Genomic DNA, 8,083 nt, shown 5'->3' with positions numbered 1-8,083 from the left:
CATATATGTGATGAGGGCAAGAATATATATACTATTATATATATATATATATATATATTATCAATATATTACTATATATATATATATATATGATATAGAGATATAGATTCTATAGATATAGATATAGGTTAGGTTCAACTCCCACTGACCTGTTCCCTCCTTCAGAATGGCTTGCCTTTTTTGGAGGATGTACTGGATGAGGAGCCCTAATCCTTAACGAGCATTTAGGCAGAAAGTCTTCTGGGACGGTCGACCCATTGGCTTTGGGACCATCTCATAGTGAGAGATACAGATTCTTCAGGTGATGGATTAAGATATGATATTTATAGGCTGCTTGGGTCCAAAATACAGCAAGCCATTGCTTTACTGCAGGATTCTGCAGGACTCTGCCCTTTATTTAAATGGAGTGCCAGCTTACACGTTGTTCTCGATGAAGAATAGAAAGATAATAGATAAAAATGTAACATGAGAAAAATAGATTAAATGACACATTGTGGATAATTGTTGCACTTATGTCAGAATATACAATTTGCCCCTTATTTAAATGGAGTGCCAGCTCCTCTGCTGGGGTCTATCTTAGCTTGGTGGCGCCCCCTGTGCCAGTTCTATGGGCTTTTTTTAAACTGCTACAATCATACAGACATTCAACATGTCACAGACACCTAATCTATTCACCTTATTTGTTTCACTGTTATTTACTTTAAAGTCACTTACCCAGCCTGCAAATGTTCTTATATTTATTTTAACTTGCTGCAAGGTCCTTTTATTGGCCAGACAAGTTTGTTCCTATGAAGATAGAAAGATAATAGATAAAAAACGTCCATCTCCGTACTCTACATTTCCTGAGTAAACATGCGCCTCTACTTTCCACTTTTCAAGTAAAGTGTCAGCAGTTGATTAGTGGACTGGACAAGTAACTCTTTAGTCCTTTAATTGTAGCCAATTATGACAGTTCCAGTGGAGCACTGCTTATTAATTGTACAGTTTTGGGATGAACTTACGCATTAAAGTCTGTCTGTCATGCCAAAAATGATTGTCTGCCGAACTGTCCGGCTGCAGGAGTGCGCACAGCAGCTGTTGAGCGGTACCACAACCGTTGCTTCCTTTCTCTGGATGAAACGGTCATATATGCAGATACACCACAAAGTAAGATTTGATTGTATAACTTTGCATGATCCTCGTGAGCTGCATTGTTTTTTATCTGATCTGGGGCTTTCATCAGTATTTGCTCCCATGTTTGGATGTGTTTTGCAGTTTCAATCAGTTTTTCACCTGTCAAAACTGAGTGAAGGCTATTTACTCAAAGGTGTTTTCTGCCTAAATATGATTGATCTCTTCATAGCTTCATCATATATAACACTAGAGCCACGGACCCTTGGAATTCTTTAAAAGGACCAGTACAACACAATATGGGCTTTTTCACATGCCAAAATTGATTAGCATTGACATGGAGCAAATTATTAAAATATGCATAGCTTTCACTATTAAATCAATACATAATCTTCTTATCTAGTTGTCCCATAATCATACTTTTTTTTCTTTTTTTTTTTTTTTTACTTTCACGGATAGGTGCATTTGTTCATATCTGGTCTAGATGACAGCCTCATTGTCTCAAGGCAAGGTGCTGGCAAGAGAAGAGGCAGATCATTTTGGTGCAACAATGTGGGGCATTAAAAAAAGCGTTACTACTAGGCCTGGCCTGTCGGCGGCCATTAAGTCAGTTCCGAATTGGTCTGCCAGGCTCTTTCTCGCGTTCTTTAATTATGCTGGGTATTGCCTATTTTTTCGTTTGGGTCGCTTTCCACCTCTTCATAGGACTATTGGATCAGGAGCTGTGGTTCAGTGGCCGTGAAGTGTGAAGCGCGACTTTAATCCTGTGTCCCATCGGTCGATCTGTGAGCGCTCGCGAGGCCGGAAAGCACTTATCCCATATCTTCACCTTGGTTTAAACATGTCGGCATCGGCAAATGGCACCAATGTAAACCAGGAGGAGTTGAGCAGACTGGCCAGCCGCGCCGCTGCTCATTCGTCCTGGATTTTCTTCTTCTTGTTTGTGAACCCTACCCTCAGGTCATGAGTCCGTCAGAGACTTGTGCTACATTATCCTAAATTGTCGTTATCAAACACCAACACACATTCTACAGCACAGAGGTTAGACCGTATTCAAAAAAGAACTCATGGTCATTTCTCTGTATTCATTATTAAACTCACACTGTAAGCACATAGAAGTCTGCAGCGCAATAATTCTATGAAGTGTTGTCAGCATCCTGGATAATACCATGTGACCGTTTCTATTCAATTGCCAATGCGATGCTACACGCTGGATGTCCCACCTAGTATGCCGGCGTGTGTTTTTATTCATTCTGAGCAGATGGTGTACTTATCTTTCTTTAAAGTTACTACCTAATCTTATATTTGTACAGCCAGCGTTGTGTGTCAGCTAAGATAGTATTTAGTGTGTGTTCTTCTAACCTCTAGGAGTGATGAGGTTTTTCTTCGTTTACACAGACTGAAAGTTCTGATATCGCTAATTACGAGGTTCAAGCTTGGCAACCAAGGTTCATGAATCGTTTTTTTGTTGGGGAATTATGAGGAGATATTTTAGGACAGCTTTTCCTACGTCAGCGAAGCATTCAGTTAGGGGCGCGGTCGTGTCCTGTGGGCATGCCTGTTGTTTTTCTTGTAAGCTTGTAGGACTGACGGGAGGAGCCAGCGCTCATCCACCACAAGCGCGAGATGGCCCGGGTAAGCGCGGAGACCTCTTTATCATAGTGGTTGTGGGGCCGTTCAAAGGGCCACGCTGAATAGCTTCGGATGTGGACCGCGGTGAGAACACATACATCCCGAAATTGTCAAGGAGAGTGACCTGCGTTGCAGATTGCGGTGAGTACTTTTAATAACATCTGTGGGATCATCATAAGATAAATCTGAACTTCAGCTCTTCCATTTAGTGAAAGTTCAGACCACGCCCAGTCAGTCCAGTCAGTCCGTCCATGTACTATGGAAATATATTTAAGTGTTCATTAAACTGTAATTAATGGTGCTATGCTAAACGGAGAGAATTGGCTAGAGAGTTCTTTTATATAGTGTCCTCCTCTTTTTTGCGTTACACATAGACAAACTCAATGAACCCAAAAATTTCACACAAGTTTCTAACAATTTTAATGGTGAACTAGCTAATCACCAGTATTAAATAGTAAGAAAATAGTTAATAAACAGGTCCCAACAATAAATGTCTGAAAAATCACTTACCTTTAAAGAAGCAGCCGAGAACCGCCAGTTCGATGGTCTGTAAGCTTATGAGGAAAATGGGTTTGACGTGGTTTATCATAATCTCATTCCGGTCCTTCTTTCCCCCTCACACACTCATTATGGTGCATATCTGCTAAGAAATCAGTTGGATCTCGTTATTGAGTGTTGAAAACAGTGATGCTAAGCCGTGAGCATTTGGCTACATTTGTTTCGACAGTTTTAGAAGTCCCTTTTTGTGTCCTCTCTTTGTTCGTATACTTCTTTAGAGTTTTATTCATATCCTGTATGAACCTTATATTATGTTCACCACGTCATCCTTATGTTCTATCCCTCCTTATTTTATCATTATATTCCAAAACTTTTATTCCTCGACCACTGATTCCCCATCCTTTTCTTTCCTTTCTAATTCCACTTCTTCTCATGGTCATTCCTCATCTCTGCTCCTCGTTTCCACGTAAAAACACCCGGCTCTTCATACATTTCACTCTTATGTTATTTCAGGCATACCCCGGCTGTCACTCACTAACATGCTGCCCTCTTGCTGAACCGTTTTCCCGATCCTTCGATTTCGGCCATCAGTGGGGCTCTCCTCCTTTTCTCTTTTTGTTATCTTGTACCACGCCCATTCATTACCGTCGTGCCTTCTGTTTGCCCATTTCGCTCCGACCCCCCACTCCCCCCCGCACGGCACTTCCCACCTCTGTACTTTTTAACGTAACTTAAATTTCGTCTACTTCAGACTTTTTAAACAGGTCAACAGGGTAACTCAAACCACCCCCCGGCCTATAGGCATCTTAATTATCATTATATTATATTAACAATTAAATAAGACTTGTGCACTTATACCATATATGCTGTTAGGGTCTCTCATTTTTCTTGACACCAAGTATTAATTGAAATGACAGAATAACCCATCTACTCCCCGCCTTTAATTTTGAAAGTCAAGAGATCTGGTTTGAAATCTTTGTTTTATAAACCCACTTGCTACGTTTAGAATCTGTGCAATGGATGACCAAACTGCTCTTGGTTATTTCATATTTTCTGAGGGAAAGTAATTGTAGAAAAAAGAAACAAAACCTCGTTTTTGTGATCAAATTTTAATTTATTTTTAAGGAAAAATAGATAGGTATATGCACGTTACAAAAAAATATACATTCACATACATAACCTATGCATATGCAATATCAGCAGTAAAATAAAATAATAAATAATAAATGATAAATAAATAAAATATGAAAAAATAATAAAGTCAGAGCAAAAAACAAAACAAACCCCAATTAGCCCACCCACCCCCGGATATCCTCCATACTTCATATCTCAGTCACATATACCCCTGAAATCCACGAAGATGTTAGGAATGAATGCGACAGTTCTATTGCTGACTCTTTTGCTCCGTGGACCCAGCTGTTGACAACTCCAAATAACATATCCAAATATGTTAAAACCCATGCTCGAAAGAGATGATGGAGGTTTCCAACGTGTGGCAACTAGTTTTTTTTTTCAGTCCAGCCACACAATGCTCTTCTTGTCCAGCGTCAAACCCAGTTGACAAATCATTCAAAATGAGTGTGGCAGGAACAGGCGACTCGATCTTAAACAACTTAGAGAAGTTAAGGCAGCCCCTTCCAAATTCGGTCAAAAACTAATGAAGTCTGCCATGTACTGTATGCTAACATGCATGGAACTATGGGGACTATGTGTGTGTGTTACATGCAAATTCTGTTGGCATGTCATTATTGCCACCTCTTCTTCGCAGGGTAAAACCATACTACTTTGACCGTGTGTTCCAATCCAATACAAACTCAGGAGGATTCTACATGCTGTGGCTCAGAAGATTGTCAAGGTGTAGTACAAATGTAGTCTCAGTGGTGACACACTAAAACCTGTAAATGCAAACCTAAACCTTGTACTAAATGTGTTCTTTGTCTTTTCGCAGATGTTTTGGATGGGTACAATGGACAATATTTGCCTATGGGCAGACGTCTGGCAAACACATACAATGGAGGTATTAAACACATTAGCGTGCTTTTTTCACTGGACAGTACTGCTAAAAAATACCTGCGATTTGTTTATACAGTCTTGTTTATGCATGTTCATATAATTGTCTTCCAAAGGGGAATTCCATGACCCAAATATGATGGGTGTCATTCTAGAATTGTTCAAGACATCTTCAACTACATTTATTCATGGATCAGAAATGGAGTTTATATTAAAGTGTTAATATTCAACCAGGCGTTCGGGTGCTTTTTTAATATCAGCAGGTACACATTAGAATGTTGGTCATGTCTACTGGAAGCTTTTGCTTTGCAGGTTTCATATTTGAGTCTTTGTGGACAAAATCAGGGACTTATTAGATGGTATGTTTTGGGTCTCTTTTCATCATCATTCAGACCTCGATGCACACAGATGTATCTGTAGACATGATGTTTACTTTCTTTCTCCTCCACAGTAACAAGACCAACCTTTCTGGACATGAGGACAAAAACAGGGTGCCCTATGTTCAAGGTGGACACGTGGGAATTCATTTTCATTGGGAAATGTTTGTTTGAGGTGCAGCATCAACTGTTTTCCCACAATCATATAGTCACAGTTTTCGTCCGGGCCTTTGTAATTCATTAGCTATAAATGACATAAGAGAATATGATCAAAACAAATGGCTCCGACTGTGATCTGCAGGATGAGGTGAGAGTATGTTACATGACTTTTCAGCGAGACTTTTACATTCATGTTTCATGGATGGGATATTTTTCTTTATATTGTTCTCAACTATAAGTTGTGTTTAATAAGATAAAGAAAATGAAGAGAAAATTAAGTAATAAGATCACTCTTCATAAATTGTCTCTGAGAGCATCAGCCTAATACAATATGTCATGGTCTCCTTAGCTATAATTGTCTCTCTATAAAGTCGGCCTGCTGCGGGCTGTTGAACACAGTGTTTCCTTGTGAGTGTCTCCAGGGCTGTAGTACCGGGTTGCAGTCTGACGAGGTCATGGACACCAAGAGGAGGCAAAAACAACCGAAGCGTGGCGTCACAAGTGAGTTCCTACAGTGGGGCATTCAGTGGGGCCCATGGGGTCAACCCACGGAGGTCCCTGACGTGCAGCAAGATCCCCACCAGCCAAGAAGGCCGGGCCTGGTACCACCAACCAAATAAGAAAGAAAACGTGAAGAAAAATAAGGCACACACTGGACAGACACAGAATGGTCTGGCTGGGAAGCGCGACACTGAGTAAAGCTGAGCTAACCTGGGAGAGTATTATGGCCAGACTTATCTGTGTCTGTGGTGTGTACTGGTGTGATTAAACTTTGTTTTCAGTTATGAAAAAATGTTGTTTTTTCATTATGTTGTATTATCACTAAACACAGTCAGCGGGGGTGTGTTATAATAGAAACATTAGCTCAAGTTCCCTGAGTCAAACTTATCAAAACACTGTAAAACTAGACAAAGTCTTTGCTCTGCTGATCTTCTGCTTTGTCACGATCTTGATTCTTACTGGCTTCCTCTCGACATAAAAGCGTATAAGGAAATGGTAATTTGTGTCATTCAAATTTAAACTATTTTGAAACATTTGTCTAAATTTGTAGTCTCTGGCTGGCCCAAGCTAGAAAAATAAAACTGTGACATCACTAGGATATCATTAGGGTTATTTTCTCAGACTTAACAAAGCTCTCTGGACACACACGCACGCTCAGAGTCAGCCGTAGGAAACGAGTCGGTCAGTCAGCTGGCTGAACCCAAGCAACAGAGCGGCAGCAACAGTAGCAGCGGCAACAATATAGCAGCGAAGCAGCGGTCGCAATGTAGCCGTGGCTATATGGCCTATATTAGTGTGTGTGTGAATGGGTGTATAAGAGACATTAACTTAAAGAACTTTGTAGAAAGGCGCTTTATGAAGTTCAGTCCATTTCCTTGTATTAGTTTACGGGCAGATCTGCCATTTCCAATATGGCGGACACGTTAACGTGACACGACCAACCCGCTCAATGCGGCGTCTATGTATATATGTCTACGCTTTTATCCCCTCTGCCCACGGCACGATTGGCTGATAACCCAGAGAGAGCGTAATGCAGCAAGTTCATGTTCAATGTGGCAGTGGTGCCTCATACCACTACACATATATAGTCATTTCTCATTTCATTTAAATCTGTTGGCTGTTTGTAATTGCAAACGTCTTTTTATATTGATTCAAGTGGTAGTATTATTACTCAGGCCAAGTGTTATATTGCTATGCTATTGAAGACTGCTTGTCAGATTGCTGTCAGCGTTTTCATAAATATGTGTTTTATTGCAGTAACTGAGATGTGAGATGAAAGGTGTTTTCAAGGTAGTAGTATATATGGGTCCAACTCCCACTAACCTGTTCCCTCTTCAGAATGGCTTGCCCTTTTTTGGAGGATGTACTGGATGAGGAAGCCCTAATCCTTAGACGAGCATTTAGGCATGAAAGAGTCTTCTGGGACAGGTCAGACCCATTGGCCTTTGGAGACCATCTCATCATTGAGAGATACAGATTCTCAGGTGATGGATTAAGATATGATATTTATATAGGCTGCTGGGTCCAAAAATACAGCAAGCCATTCTCTTACTGCAGGATTCTGCAGGACTCTGCCCTTTATTTAAATGGAGTGCCAGCTTACACGTTTGTTCTCTATGAAGAATAGAAAGATAATAGATAAAAAATGTAACATGAGAAAAATAGATTAAATGACACACATTGTGGATAATTGTTTGCACTTAATCATACTCTACATTGCCCTTTATTTAAATGGAGTGCCAGCTCCTCTGCTGGGGTCATATCTTAGCTTGGTGGGCCGCCCCCTGTGCCAGTTC

This window comes from Larimichthys crocea, chromosome XXIII (genome assembly GCF_000972845.2).
Source record: "Larimichthys crocea isolate SSNF chromosome XXIII, L_crocea_2.0, whole genome shotgun sequence".
Taxonomy (NCBI): Eukaryota; Metazoa; Chordata; class Actinopteri; family Sciaenidae; genus Larimichthys; species Larimichthys crocea.
This window is presented reverse-complemented; position numbering follows the sequence as displayed.